This window comes from Diospyros lotus, chromosome 9, assembly GCF_014633365.1.
Source record: "Diospyros lotus cultivar Yz01 chromosome 9, ASM1463336v1, whole genome shotgun sequence".
Lineage (NCBI taxonomy): Eukaryota > Viridiplantae > Streptophyta > Magnoliopsida > Ericales > Ebenaceae > Diospyros > Diospyros lotus.
The window spans coordinates 8,967,094-8,983,968 of NC_068346.1; the positions used below are offsets into that span (position 1 = coordinate 8,967,094).

At 34.2% G+C, this 16,875-nt stretch overlaps 1 pseudogene; it reads right to left on the bottom strand.

Moving 5' to 3' along the window:
• LOC127809233 (kirola-like) overlaps positions 1-16,875 on the bottom strand; it is a 44,679-nt pseudogene that overhangs the window by 1,206 nt on the left and 26,598 nt on the right.

The following is a 16,875-nucleotide window of genomic DNA, read 5'->3' on the forward strand; positions in this document are numbered from 1 at the left end:
AAAACTTAAATAATTAAATGTAAAAAGAAGTCATAACTTATTTATTTCTCACTGAATGTGGCTTCAAGAATTTAATCCCACTTCTAAATATATCCATATGAAATTCTGACTCTCTTGTATCTATCTCTGTCTGTACAAACGTAAGAGAGAACAAAATCAGAATTAGAGCGCTGACAATAATCATTCATTTATAATAATTATAATTTTGGTAATTATAAAAAGAATTAATTATATTTAATAATTATTATAATTGTAATAAGTTCTCCTTTTGTTTTAAATTAAAATTTTAACCTTTTTGTGTGTGACCTTTTAGGTTTACATTAATTAAACCAATAGTAGAAAAATCACTAATCACTTTAGTAATATTTATTAATTTTTTTTAATTCACTCTCAAACCTTTTCATATATCATGACCACAAATTAGTATAAATTCAATTAACTTCTTTTTGTGAAATTATAAACCTTTTTCTAATATTCATGCTACCTTGGCAATGATTTCTAGAGTAGCATCATCATATAGGATATTATCAAACCCTACACATGAATTTGTGTTGTCAAAACATGATAATCTATACACAAACTTTGTTATTTATTTCTATATATAAACTTTATATGCATAAATAAGATATAGTCAATGCATGATAAAATAAATAATATCGTTTCAAAGTTATAATTCATTAATTAAAAATAATAATTAACATATAAAATCATCCTTAAACATTATCTTATAGTTGACTTTTAGATATAACGCTAACAAAAAGTTAAATTTTCACTTAGTTAATGGTGGGTTAAAAATTTGTCCCCTTAATTTGCTTTGTTCGTTTCTTCTGACCTAATGCCTTTGTCATGAATAAATAAATTATCAAGCTGCCCAGAGTTATCTCCGGCGAGCAAGATCGTTTGGTTGAGAACCACTGGTTGCCAACTCAGACCTTTTATCCATCTCTGTAGCTGTCAATCGTGTGATGAGAGTGAAATTGATTGATTTAAACAATTTTAGTAAAACACATTATTAAAATAATATGACATTAATTATTTTATTAATCATGTTTATCATTTATATTGTACAGTTCAAGAATAGATCAATGAAAAATAAGCGAAAGAATCAGAAAAAGAAGGTTGCACCATGTGGCTGCTCGAGCAGCCATCTCGGGCCCTCGAGGGGTTCACTAGGGGGTGGCCGTCCATTGCACCCTCGAGCAAGGGTTACTCGGGGGAGGCATGGCTAGGTGAAGGGTCCTTGGCTGCACTCCCATCCTTTAATTAAAATACAAAACAAAACACAATAAAAATTTTATATTTTTTTCTTTGTTTAGGTGAGAGGTTTATACTCGTCAGTATACGAGTGCAGTTGTAGTCCAAATTTAAATTTATATTTTCTGAATGAGTCCAGATCGTCCACTGAGAGATTTATTTATGGCAAAATAAAAAGAATGTCACACAAGCACACACGCATTTGGATAAATTGGCAACAAGATTTTTTATGGTTTTTTAAACAACAGATACTAGGAAATAAATTAAGATAGTAATTGAAATAAATACTTTAAGTGAGAATATAAAATTGGATAGTACTTGAGTTAAGACAATTTCAGTGCCAACCCATTGATTCCCAAATTTTAGCATAAAAGATTAGCAACATTAATTTAATTTCAGATATGAGGGTTTGTTATTAAATGCAATTAGAGATGATGATAGTTCTAGGTTAAGCAATCCCCATACATGATATGCGGGATTCTAATTTAAGCAACCACCATAAATTTAATTGCAATTAATACACAAAACAACTAAATTAATCATCCGGGTTTGGGTATGATAGCGTTTCCAGTTCTAGTAACTCTCATACATGGCATGAAAGCTCTAAGTTAGGCTTACGCTCCAATCCAAACCTAGTGATTTCTCAATAATTAAGATACACTTATACTGAAATTTAAATTAATGTTACTTATTTAAAGCGCAGCTTTTTTTGGGAATCATTGGCGTTGGACACTGTCCTTGCCTTAACCCAAGATTAGATTTAGCTACTCATTTCCATTTAAAAGTTAATTGACATGAATTTAAACGACGTAATTTAAATAACAGAATTTAAATGACAAGAAATTTTAAAGGCATAAACTAACCGGCCATTTAGGCGGTGGATATTTAAATAACAGAATTAAAATTGCAGAAATTTAAAGGCATAAACTAACCGTCCATTTAGGCGGTGAATAATTAAATGACAAGAATTAAAATTGCAGAAATTTAAAGGCACAAATTAACCGGCCATTTAGGCGGTGAATAATAAAGTAATAATAAATGACATAAGAATTTAAAAGAAGAAAGGAAGGAAGTAGGATCACAAGAGAGAATACTAAAGAAAATGGGAAAGAACAAGAACAATTCTCAAAGAGAGAATTATAAGGAAACAACTAAACTTTGATTCAAGAATAATAATCACACTTACAAATGCAATCAAGTGATCTATTTATAGGCCACAAGATGCAATACAAACCACACAATTTCAATTATTCAACTAGACATAATTATATCTAATGGGCACTCACACACTTAAAGTTAAATGGATTTTAGCTATAATACACACCTAATATTAAATGGATTTTAGCTAAAATACATACCTAATAAAGCATTCATAGAGTTAAATGGATTTTAGCTATAATATCCACCTAATAGTTAAATGGATTTTAGCTAAAAAACACATCTAATAAAGCTCTCACATAAAAAATAAAAATAGATTTCTATAAATTGGTTTTTAATCTTCATTAGGATTAAAAATAATCCTTGGGCCTTCTCCAAATAATATCTTCCATGGGTTGCTCAAATTGGGCCTTAATTCTTTATGGGCTTGAATTCTTCATGGATTTTAATTTTTTATGGGCTTGATTTCTTCATGGGCTTGATTTTTCCATGGGTTTGATTTCTTCATGGACTTGAATTCTTCATGGACTTTAAGTCTTCATGGGCTTGAATTCTTCATGCCTAAAAAAAAAAATAAAAATAATTTAATGTTATTAATAAATTATATATTATATATATGTATTACACATGGCACATATATATATATTATATTATATATATATATATATTACATGCATGCATATAATGATGTATATGTATTATATATAATTTTATATATTATTATTATTATTATTATTATTAAATTTTACTTTAAAATTTCATTTCATTCATTTTTCAATTTAAACTTGCATATAACCATAAAATATATATTAATATATAATTTAAACTATTTTTAAGATCAAAAGAAGGGTATAATTATAACAAAATTTTTATAAAATTAACCACTAATCATACCCCCAACTTAAACATTGCTAGTCCCTTAGCAATCAGATTATACACCTGCCAAACTTTATTCACAATAACTGTATGAATGTAAAAATTTCAAATTCGAAACCGAAATGCATAAAATTAAATAAATAATTTAGCATTCTAAATCAGATTTTTGGTTAAAGGTCATACAATCTCAGGAATGAAAATTAGGATAACCAACACACAGACTTACTCCCTCGAAGTTTTGACTTCAAATCTTACTATGGATTTTCTCTCCAATAAAAAGGATTCCTCAAGTGTACACACAAGGGGGTGCACCGTTATAAGAGTAAATGCAGAACAAGTTCAAAACTCGGTGCCATCCCAAATACAAGGAACGTATTTTCATGAAAGAACAGGGAAATTGACATAGCTTCATGATTGGAATAATGCTCTAGACGAGTAACTTTTGAATTTAAACATGATTCCCTACTCCAAACTCGAATTCTGAGATCACATGATTTATAGCATAAAAAAGGACCAGACTGGGTTGTAATGGGGCTATAAGGTTAATACGGGTTGTCAAAGAAAAGGTAGAGTGTGCAAAGGGTGTGTCGGGATTTTTTTTTTTTTTAGCATTTATTTTGAAACAGTTATGCTGAATAACTAAGAGAATTTGCCCCCTTTTTTCACTTTTTTTTTTCTTCTTTTTTTTTTCTCTTTTTTTTCTTCTTTTTTTTTTCTTTTTTTAAATATGAAAATAGATAAACAGACTAATTCCCAAAATCACACCAGGTTGGATAAAATTCATATGGTTATGGGTTAAACAAGGGTAACGAAAGAAGTTGTACTACAAATGGCTCAAATGGGCTAACAAGAGGTTGATTTAAAGAAAAAAATAGGCTCAAAATGAAAGAAATTGATCCCCCTATCATGCTTCTCAGTCATCTAATTCATAGTTTGAAACCAGTCAAATTCATCCGCTATCATACTAGACATTCAAAGCGAATTGATATTTTGAAGCCATTGAAAAGATAAGATAAACAAGAGAGCATATTTAGAGTAAGTGTTATTTCACTCAGAATTAACGGTTATTAGGCTCAAACACTTGCTTGGGTAATAGTCTCCACTTCTGTTGAGGGATCATACAATGTACTAATCAGCTAATTACTGTTACCTTTGACTTTATGACCGATAACCAATTTCTAAATTTTGAATCCCTGATGAATGTAAATTACTTATTCTCATGCATAAACGTTTTCAAATGAGAAATCAATGCATTCATGTTTCGTATTGCAAACTTAACCGGCTATCAGTGCATAACTTTAAAGCTTTAGGAATAACATTATTTAAAACACATAATAATTTTTTTTTTTATAAGAGCAGATAAAGATAATCAATTCCCACAAGACTACAAACTAGTAATTACAAACTCACAGTTAAATATAAACCAGATGATTCATGACTAGACCTTACACCCCCAACTTGAATTGCAGTAATAAATTAGGGTTGTTAGGAATACCTGTAACTCCACAAGTCCATAGATTTGCTGTGAACTGCTAAAACTTAAACAACAAATGAGCACACCATATATATATATTTATATTTTCACACCAAAATAAAAATTTCATGCAAGTCATAAGATAAGCAAAATGCGTCTCAAGAGTACAAAAAGTACTCCTTACTCAGCCATCTTATCAAAGACTTTGCTAACAACATTCCACAGTTTTGTTTTGTTTTGTTTTGTTTTGTTTTTTTTTTTTTAAAGAACACAACCAAGAAAAATTCTGCAAGTTGTACAATAACTAGATGCGTCTCAAGAGTACAAAAAGTACTCCTTACTCAGCCATCTTAATAAAGAGCATTTCTCACAGTGATAAATCTAAATTAATCGGACCCCTTTGGCGCTTATTACTAATTGCCTTAGACCAGTCTATCCGAGGCTCATGAGGATCGTACTGTGGAACATAAGCATGTAATTTCTCTAGCAGCTTATCAATGGTGGATGCAGAAATGAGAATCTTTCTTGCTGAACGAGAAATGAACTATTGGTCCACAGCCTGATCAAGAAAAGAGAGTAACCCATCGAAAAAATGGTTAACATTTAAAAGTCCAATAGGTTTGGTATGGAGATTACTCTTGGCCCAGGAGATTATACAAAAGATTTCTTCAAGTGTTCCAAAACCTCTTGGTAAAGCAATGAAGGCATCTGACTGATAAATCTTACAAGCCATGCACTCAAACATAGAAGTCGTTTCTATAAGTTGACCGCGTGTAATCCCGGAAATATGTGGTTCAGCTAAAGGGATTGGCATTATACCTACCACAGATGAATTTCCAAGATGTACAGCTTGTGAAACATAACCATTCAATCCACGACTTCCCCCTCCATATACCAAATTAATTTTTTTCTCTCCTAATTTTTTACCAAGTTCGCTCGCTGCAAGTGCGTAACAAATATCGCTCCCAAGTTGAGAGCCACAAAGTACACATATGGTATTGATTCGACGAACTAACTGGCCTTCCATGTTTGTTCCTTTTGTATGTCCTGAAAAGAAGTTTGGCGATCAAAAGTAGCTATACAACAATTCAACAAGAAATAAATACAAACAAAAATCATGCGTATGTATAAGTAGTTGTGATTGTGGCTCACATCTTCCTCTGGTTTTACGTCCAGAAACGGCTTAAACACTTTCTATGAAGTGGGGATAAGCTTCCCATCCAATTTTCTTATAGATTGGCAAACAGGGTCGTTTTTAGTCAGATTTCCAAGACTATAGCGTTGGTGGTCACTTCTGAACTGGGTCCATAAAGCAAGAAGTTCTCTTTGCACTATTCCACATGGATGCGTCTCAAGAGTCAATCGGATATCATCCAGAGACTCCTTACTCAGTCCATCCTTTATGAAACTAATTTTATCTTCTCGATTTATGGACGTAAACCCCACAGATTTGCATCGTGTGTTACAGGTCCATCGAGCACATTTGTAACAACCATTCACTCTTTTCGCTCTTCTTTTCTTTGCAAAACTACTCTTCCCTAAGCCTGAAAAATGCTTAAAACTAGGTGAAGTTTCACCAGCTAATCGAACTTTTGCTTCGATCAGCCAACGAATATCTTCAGGGATGTTATTAAGCATCAACAACCTAAGTCTTTCACACCTAGCAACATAAATTTTTTTCAAATCATTTTGCGGGAGAGATGGATAGTACTTGTGAATTTTTGAGAGATAAAGATCCATTTTTTTTTTTTTTTTAACTATACTAAGAAGAAAGTAAAGAACTATAAACTTTACAAAAGGAATGAGAGTACCTGATCGGAGAATAACACAAAGGAGAGAAGACTGAGCTCAAGAAGGGCGGCTTGCCTTATACAGATATGGAGTCTCTTATAGAGCAATGACCATCACTATTTTACACTCGGCTTGAGGCATGCCATAATTACAGGGTCATGCTTGGCGTCTCTTTTTCAACGCTTGGTGCCTCATTTTTCAACATTTGGCAGTGTGCCTTATCCTTTATAGGGCAGTGTGATTGCATTGCCCAAGAAAAGATAGCTATCACTAGTGTCAATTCTGTCTCTCTTAATTCAAATTTTTTTTATTATTATTTTATTTTTTTATTCTTATTCTTATTATTATTATTAATTATTTTTTTTTGATTTTTTTTTTAATTTTGTTTTAGGGGCCCAATAAAATCATACATACCACACAAGACAATATTATCGAGTCTAACAAAATTATTTGCACAATCAGTTTCAAACACCAATAAAATCAAGTACACCTTACCCCCCAACTTAAATTGCGTATTGTCCTCAATCGACAATAAAAGGATAGAAGATAGGCATACCTGGTGGTCTTCAATGCATGAACTCGTATGCAAAAAAAATTTATTTAGACTGCACACAGAGAAACACTATTTGAATCAAAGTTAATTAAGTAATGCAGAAAATGAACAATTTATATATATAATTCTTTATTATTTTATTTTAATTTTATTTTATTTTATTTTTTTCTCTTTTTTTTATTTAATTTTTTATTTTTTTTTAATTTTTTTTTAATTTTTTTTTCAGATCTATAAACATCCATTTAACCTAAATGGAAAGGTAGTCTTTTAACGTCAGATTCCCAGACGATAGGAAACTTTCCCTACTCATCAGATGATAATGGATCATCCAAATCCACAACTCCTTCATTCTCCTCAACACTACCCTGGTATGGTTTCAACCTATGACCATTGACTGTTAGAAGCTGTCCTGACTCCTGATTTTCTATCTCAAATGCCCCATATCCTGAGATGGACTTGATTACAAAGGGGCCGACCCATCGAGACTTCAATTTTCCTGGGAATAGATGCAATCGAGAATCATACAAGAGTACCCGTTGCCCTACCTGAAAGCTTTTTCGAATGATGTGCCGATCATGTAACTCTTTCATGCAAACCTTGGCCAATCGTGCATTTTCAAATGCTTCATTCCGAATTTCCTCAAGTTCATTCAATTGGAGCTTCCTGGATAAGCCTGCTTCAGTTAGACTCTTGTTGATCTTATGAATTGCCCAATATGCTTTATGCTCAATTTCCACCGGCAGATGACAAGATTTACCATATACTAGCCTATAGGGAGACATTCCCAAAATTGTTTTGTAAGCTGTCCTGTACGCCCAAAGAGCGTCTACTAGTCTTAAGGACCAATCTTTACGATTAGCAGCAACAGTCTTTTCCAATATGCGCTTAATCTCCCTATTGGCTAGCTCGGCTTGACCATTGGTTTGGGGATGGTATGGTGTTGCAACCTTATGCAGTACACCATATTTTTTCATTAATCCTGCCACAACTTTATTACAAAAATGAGAACCCCCATCACTGATGATTGCTCATGGCATCCCAAATCGACTGAATATGTTTTCTTTCAAAAATTTCACGACAGTCCTATGGTCATTTGTTCTGGCCGGGATTGCTTCTACCCATTTGGACACATAGTCAACAGCAAGTAAGATATATTCATGACCAAATGAATTGACAAATGGGCCCATAAAATCCATACCCCAACAGTCAAAAACTTCTAACACTTGGATCGGATGTAATGGCATCATGTTTCTCCTTGACAAACTTCCTAACCTTTGACATCGATCGCAATTTGAACAGAACTTGTACACATCCTTGAACAGTGTCGGCTAATAAAATCCACTCTGAAAAATTTTTGCAACTGTTTTCTTGACAGAAAAATGGCCTCCACATGCAAGAGTATGACTGAAATTGATGACACTTTGTTGCTCATGATCGGGTATGCATCTACGGATGATTTGGTCAGGACAATACTTGAAGAGGTAGGGCTCATCCCAAAAGAAGGTTCTGACTTTTCTAAAGAATTTATGCCTATCTTGCTTACTCCAATGGTCTGGGATCAGACCAGTTGCCAGGTAGTTCGCAATGTCGGCATACCAAGGGACAACATATGATGCACGAATAACATTCACTTTAAACAGTTGCTCATCAGGGAAATTGTCATGAATTGGTTCATCAAATTGTGTGAGATCTTGACTTGGAATCCTTGACAAATGGTCAGCCACCACATTTTCTACTCCCTTCTTGTCTCTGATTTCAATGTTGAACTCTTGCAGGAGTAAGATCCATCGGAGCAGACGGGGTTTTGCATCTTGCTTTGTGAACAAATACTTCAGAGCAGCGTGATCAGTAAAAATGATCACTAGTGACCCTACGAGGTAAGATAGAAACTTGTCCAGGGCAAAGACAACTGCTAGTAACTCTTTCTCTGTAGTGGTGTAATTCTTTTGTGCCTCATTAAGAGTTTTGCTAGCATAATATATCACATGAGGTTTCTTATCCTTCCTCTGCCCTAACACAGCTCCTACCGCGTAATCACTAGCATCGCACATAAGTTCAAATGGGAGGGACCAATCAGGGGACTGAATGATAGGTGCTGAAATGAGTGCATCTTTCAATTTATCAAAAGCATTTTGACAGGCAGGACTCCATTCAAACGGAACATCTTGAGACAACAAATGGCACAAGGGTCTTGTTATGGTGCTAAAGGAAGCAATGAATCTCCTATAAAACCCTGCATGTCCCAAAAAACTTTTGATGTCTTTCACATTCCTAGGGATGGGGAGTTTTTGAATTGTTTCAATTTTTGACCTGTTTACCTCCATCCCCCTAGATGAAACGATGTGCCCCAAGACTATGCCCTGTTTCACCATGAAGTGACATTTTTCCCAATTGAGTATCAGATTTGTTTCCTCACATCTTGCTAAAACCTTTTTCAGATTCTCCAAACAGGCCTCAAAGTTACTTCCATAAACAGAAAAGTCATCCATAAATACTTCAACAATCTGCTCAACCATTTCACTGAAAATGCTCATCATACACCTTTGAAAGGTGGCTGGAGCATTGCATAACCCAAATGGCATGCGCCTGTATGCAAATGTCCCAAATGGACATGTGAAAGTTGTCTTCTCTTGATCTTCTAGTGCAATTTCTATCTGATTGTACCCTGAGTAGCCATCTAAGAAACAATAGTAGGCTTGGCCTGCTATTCTCTCCAGAACTTGATCCAAGAAAGGCAAAGAAAAATGATCTTTCCTTGTCACAGAATTGAGCTTTCTATAATCAATGCACATACGCCATCCTGTCTGGATGCGCGTGGGAATCAGTTCATTGTTCTCATTTTTTACAACAGTGACTCCAGACTTTTTGGGTACTACCTGTGTTGGACTTACCCACTTAGAATCAGAGATTGGGTAAATTATTTCAGCATCCAATAGCTTAAGCACTTCTTTTCTGACAACTTCTTTCATGTTGGGATTTAATCTCCTTTGCATTTGCCTAACTGGTTTTGCTCCTTCTTCCAAGAATATCTTATGAGTACAGATCAAAGGGCTAATACCTTGCAAATCTGAAATGGTCCATCCTAATGACTTCCTGTGTGCTTTTAGAACTTCTATCAGTTGTTGCTCTTGCTGAGGTGTCAAACTTGAAGAGATCACCACTGGGAATGCTTCCCCTTCTCCTAGAAAGACATACTTTAAATCACTGGGCAATGGCTTTCTCTCAGGCGTGGACTGATGGCTATCAGGAGCCATGAGCTTACTGTCCAAGTTCCTTAATGGCTCTAAACCAGGCATCCATGTAGGCTTCTCACTTTCTTTGCTTATGACTTCCACTTCTTTTATTTCTTCGAGATCTTGATTTCCTTCTTTGGGTCTTCTCATGAACTCTTCAAAACAGTCATTGGTCAGTGTTTGGATCAAGTCTACCTCCTCCACTTCACTCTCAGTGTCCTGATGTTTGGCTACCCTGAAGATATTCATTTCTACAGTCATGTTCCCAAAAGATAGCTTTAACACACCATTCCTACAGTTGATGATGGCATTTGATGTGGCAAGGAATGGTCGACCTAAGATGACTGGCACAGGAGGTTGAGGCCCCTGATGCGGCTGGGTGTCCAAAACGATGAAGTCCACTGGAAAGTAGAACTTATCGATTTGTACCAGAACATCCTCCACAATTCCTCGTGGAACTTTGACTGATCGATCAGCCAGCTGAAGGGTCACTCTAGTGGGTTTAAGCTCACCTAATCCCAACTGTTGATACACACTGTATGGCAACAAATTGACACTAGCTCCTAAATCCAAGAGTGCCCGATCAACCTTTTGACTTCCTATGATGCATGTAATGGTTGGACAGCCTGGATCTTTGTATTTGGGAGGAGTTTTCAATTGGAGAATGGCGCTGACTTGTTCAGTCAAGAATGCCTTTTTATGCACATTTGTTTTCCTTTTGACAGTGCACAGATCTTTCAAAAACTTTGCATATGAAGGTGTTTGTTTGATTGCATCCAACAGCGGGATGTTGATTCTCACTTGCTTAAACACTTCATATATATCTGCATTTTGTTACTCTTTTTTCAAATGATTCAACCTTTGTGGAAAAGGTGGTTTGGGCCTGTATTGAATTTCTTTCTCATCTTCTTTTTGTTTTTCATTTTTCTCATTTTTTTAATTTTTTTCATTTTTCTCATTTTCCTCATTTTTTTTCATTTTTTTCCACGGTGGATTCATGATCTTTTGGTTCTTTTTCTTCATCAACATGTTGGTTTATCCTAGGATCAGTTGGTTTCTCAATTATTCTTCCACTTCTTAGGGCAGTCACTGCTTGCACTTGTTCATGAGTGTTGGTTTCACTATTTGAAGCTTCTACCTGGTTGGTTTGCCTAGTTGGGTTAGGATTAGTTTGGGATGGAAACCTCCCGGGTTCTCTCACACTCAATGTTTGTGTTATCTTGGTCAACTGGCTCCTAATGTCTTCTATGGCTCTGTTTGTTTGGTCTTAATTTTTGACAAGCTGAGCAACCTGATTATTGATACCTGTTTGACTTTGGATGAACTGGTGCAAGGTATCTTCCAAAGATCTCCTATGAGGAGGTTGGTAAGTATTGGATGAAGAACCTTGATTTTGTTGGAAGGTATGTTGTTGTGTAGGGAATGGAGGTTGAGAATGATTTCCAGAATCATTTCTCCAAGAAAAATTGGGGTGATTTCTATTATTGGGATGGTATGAATTGCAGTTCTGATTATTCCCATAATAGGCTCCACTCTGATTTTGATTTTATCTCCCCTCAAAGTTGTGTGAATGATTGTTATTAGTTTGCCCATACAATACCTCCTTGAAAGCAAGTAGGGTAGGACATTCTTCAGTTGAATGATCTGTTGCATCACACACAGCACACTTTACTTCCACTTGATTAACAGATTGCACCTTTTTGGGTTGCATGTTTTCAACTTTCTTTGTTAAAGCAGTTAGTCTTGCATTTAAATCGTCACTCTCACTCAGTTGGTATCTCCCTCTAGGTTGTGGATTTTCTCTTGAATCAAGAGCAGATGTTGGACCAACTTCCCAGTTCCTTGTATTCTCAGCTAATGTGTCAAAGAAGTGGAAAGCTTCTTCTGGAGTCTTCTCATAGAATTCTCCATTGCACATTGTAGAAACTAGCATTTTCAATTGGGGAGTGAGTGAATCATGAAAGAAACTGACCACTCTCCATTGCTCAAAAGCATGGTGCGGACAAGTGTGAAGAAGGTCTTTAAACCTTTCCCACGCTTGCGCAAAATTCTCATTTGGTTTACAGCCAAAGTTCATGATTTGTCTTTGAAGAGTAGCAGTTCTGTTGGCAGAGAAGTATTTTTTTAAGAAAGTTGTTTGCATTTCTCTCCAAGTTCTTATAGATCTAGGTAGGAGAGTGCTTAACCATATTTTTGCCTTATCTTTCAGTGAGAATGGAAAGAGTTTTAATCTTATGACATCCTCATTTGCTGTATGGTCCATGCAAGTGCTACATACTTCCTCAAATTCTTTCATATGAGTATATGGATTTTCAGAATCCATGCCATGAAAAGTTGGCAACAATTGGATTGTGCCAAGTTTGAAGTTAAACCTATGATGATTGATGGGAAGAATAATGCATGAGGGGGTTGTCTGCCTAGGAGGATGAAGATACTCCCTAAGGGGTCTGATCATCTCCTAATCAATGGGATCAGGGTCACCGTGGTCACTACTACGTGCAGACATGTTCTGTGGAAGTGGCATGTTCTCATTGTGTTGAGACATGAGTGACTGATTTTCTACAGTTTTAACTAACCTAAGTATCATACACTATGCACAAATAAAAATAAAGTAAAAAGAAACAGAGTTACCGAATTTATCAGGAGATGCTTCTTCTTATATTTTTTTTTCCTTTTTGTTTTTGCCTCAATCTCCCCGGCAACGGCGCCAAAATTTGGCTGCACTCCTACCCTGCAATTAAAACACAAAACAAAATACAATAAAAATTTTATATTTTTTTCTTTGTTTAGGTGAGAGGTTTATACTCGTCAGTGTACGAGTGCAGTTGTAGTCCAAATATAAATTTATATTTTCTGAATGAGTCCAGGTCGTCCACTGAGAGATTTATTTATGGCAAAATAAAAAGAATGTCACACAAGCACACACGCATTTGGATAAATTGGCAACAAGGTTTTTTATGGTTTTTTAAACAACAGATACTAGGAAATAAATTAAGGCAGTAATTGAAATAAATACTTTAAGTGAGAATATAAAATTGGATAGTACTTGAGTTAAGACAATTTCAGTGCCAACCCGTTGATTCCCAAATTTTAGCATAAAAGATTAGCAACATTAATTTAATTTCAGATATGAGGGTTTGTTATTAAATGCAATTAGAGATGATGATAGTTCTAGGTTAAGCAATCCCCATACATGATATGCGGGATTCTAATTTAAGCAACCACCATAAATTCAATTGCAATTAATACACAAAACAACTAAATTAATCATCCGGGTTTGGGTATGATAGCGTTTCCAGTTCTAGTAACTCTCATACATGGCATGAAAACTCTAAGTTAGGCTTACGCTCTAATCCAAACCTAGTGATTTCTCAATAATTAAGATACACTCATACTGAAATTTAAATTAATTTTACTTATTTAAAGCGCAGCTTTCTTTGGGAATCATTGGCGTTGGACACTGTCCTTGCCTTAACCCAAGATTAGATTTAGCTACTCATTTCCATTTAAAAGTTAATTGACATGAATTTAAACGACGTAATTTAAATAACAGAATTTAAATGACAAGAAATTTTAAAGGCATAAACTAACCGGCCATTTAGGCGGTGGATATTTAAATAACAGAATTAAAATTGCAGAAATTTAAAGGCATAAACTAACCGTCAATTTAGGCGGTGAATAATTAAATGACAAGAATTAAAATTGCAGAAATTTAAAGGCATAAATTAACCGGCCATTTAGGCGGTGAATAATAAAGTAATAATAAATGACATAAGAATTTAAAAGAAGAAAGGAATGAAGTAAGATCACAAGAGAGAATACTAAAGAAAAGGGGAAAGAACAAGAACAATTCTCAAAGAGAGAATTATAAGGAAACAACTAAACTTTGATTCAAGAATAATAATCACACTTACAAATGCAATCAAGTAATCTATTTATAGGCCACAAGATGCAATACAAACCACACAATTTCAATTATTCAACTAGACATAATTATATCTAATGGGCACTCACACACTTAAAGTTAAATGGATTTTAGCTATAATACACACCTAATATTAAATGGATTTTAGCTAAAATACATACCTAATAAAACATTCATAGAGTTAAATGGATTTTAGCTATAATATCCACCTAATAGTTAAATGGATTTTAGCTAAAAAACACATCTAATAAAGCTCTCACATAAAAAATAAAAATAGATTTCTATAAATTAGTTTTTAATCTTCATTAGGATTAAAAATAATCCTTGGGCCTTCTCCAAATAATATCTTCCATGGGTTGCTCAAATTGGGCCTTAATTCTTCATGGGCTTGAATTCTTCATGGATTTTAATTTTTCATGGACTTGATTTCTTCATGGGCTTGATTTTTCCATGGGTTTGATTTCTTCATGGACTTGAATTCTTCATGCCTAAAAAAAAAAAATAAAAATAATTTAATGTTATTAATAAATTATATATTATATATATGTATTACACATGGCACATATATATATTATATTATATTATATATATATATATTACATGCATGCATATAATGATGTATATGTATTATATATAATTTTATATATTATTATTATTATTATTAAATTTTACTTTAAAATTTCATTTCATTCATTTTTCAATTTAAACTTGCATATAACCATAAAATATATATTAATATATAATTTAAACTATTTTTAAGATCAAAAGAAGGGTATAATTATAACAAAATTTTTATAAAATTAACCACTAATCATACCCCCCAACTTAAACATTGCTAGTCCCTTAGCAATCAGATTATACACCTGCCAAACTTTATTCACAATAACTGTATGAATGTAAAAATTTCAAATTCGAAACCGAAATGCATAAATTCGTTGTTATAGTTTAGCAACAACAATTGATACTGTCAGTGGGAAACCAACAAAAGGGCAAGAAGTACTCACTCGTCATAGCATAAACTTGAAGTAGCCGATAGATTCTCTCTCATGTTAAAGATCATCACTAGTGTTCTCGTGAAAGCCAGCTACCACTCACCCATTAGTCTACCCATGAGGGCCATCCATCCCTTACTCATTAACAACCGCCATTCCTAAGGCACCTACATTGTAACGCCTCGCTTTCCCGGGCGCGTTATAACTTAGAACAATTTCGGGACAATAAAATTCTTCTTTTCAAACTTAATTCTAAATCACATCATACCTTGAATCCGTCCCAAAATTCCCATCTCTTTATATCGAAAGAGAATCACTATACACATCAAATGCGGAAGCAATGATCGAAACCTGATATCTTAACATTAATCATAAATAAATTAAACATTCCTCAAAACGTTCAGAATCTAAAGTAGCAGAACTCAAAAATAGGGGCTACGTAACATACATTTCATTCTTCCTGCACTCTACTAAGTGCCATTTTATGCCTCATTTATCCTTGTATTTGCTACAATCTCCACCTGGAACGTTTGAATATTCCAGGGGCAAAGCCCAAGTTAGATGATAAATCATCTAAGTAAGGGTACATAATGTTATGTCATGTGTATATGCAATGTCTTTCATCGTAGGTGTCAACTGCACCTCTCATGCTGCCTACCATTTTTGTGGCCCCTTCTTTCGAGACAGAGGTGTATGGGTGCACCCTTGGTAAAGTAGCAGTGCCAGTTCGTACTCCCTACAGCCACAAATGCGCGTGATCAATGATATCAACGTGTATTTATGCATTTCATAGTCATGTATGTAGTCTACGTGATGGATACATATCAGGGCATGTCAATATGATGAAAACATTTTTGAGGAAGTACCACTTAGTAACCAAGCATTTTTCATAAAACTAACTTTAATTGGGGAGTATTACTTACTTTCTCAAGCTTATCGGGCTACCTCGATATTCGTGCCTTACCTCGATTTGCGTGCCAATCTCAAAATTTGCACGAATCTCTTCAACTTCAGCCTTAAAGTATCCTAATTACCATAATTATTTAAATAAACATTAAAACCTATTTTTTCATAATTTCTTTCATTTTCTTTAATTTTTTTTTCTATTTTTTCCTAATTTTCCCCATAAATCCAAACTAAATATTTCTAAAATATTTTCTCAAATATTCTTCTACAACAATTCATAAAATAATATTTTTGAATTTCTGAAATTTTCTAGAAAATTTTACTTACCTTAGCTTAGCATCTCTGACTTCTTCGGTATACGTGCCATATCCTTGAAACGCATGCTCGGGCCGTTTTTCTCACCAAAATCTCTGGGATATCACCGAAACATAATTTCCTATTTTTCAGAAATTTTGTTCCTCATTTTCTCTATTTTTTTCCATTTTCTTTTCTTTTCTATTTCTTTTTCTTTCTTTTTTTTTCTTTTATTTCTCTTCTTCTTCTCCACCTTCTTCTTCCTCCTCCCGCCTGCAACTCCCACTTCTCTTCTTCTTCTTCTTCTTCTTTTTTTTTTTTTCTTTTTCTTCTCTTTTTTCTTCTTTTCTTCTTCTTCTTCTTCCTTCTCCTTCTCCTCTTCTTCTTATTCTTCCCTTCTTCTTCTCCCTCCTCTGTTT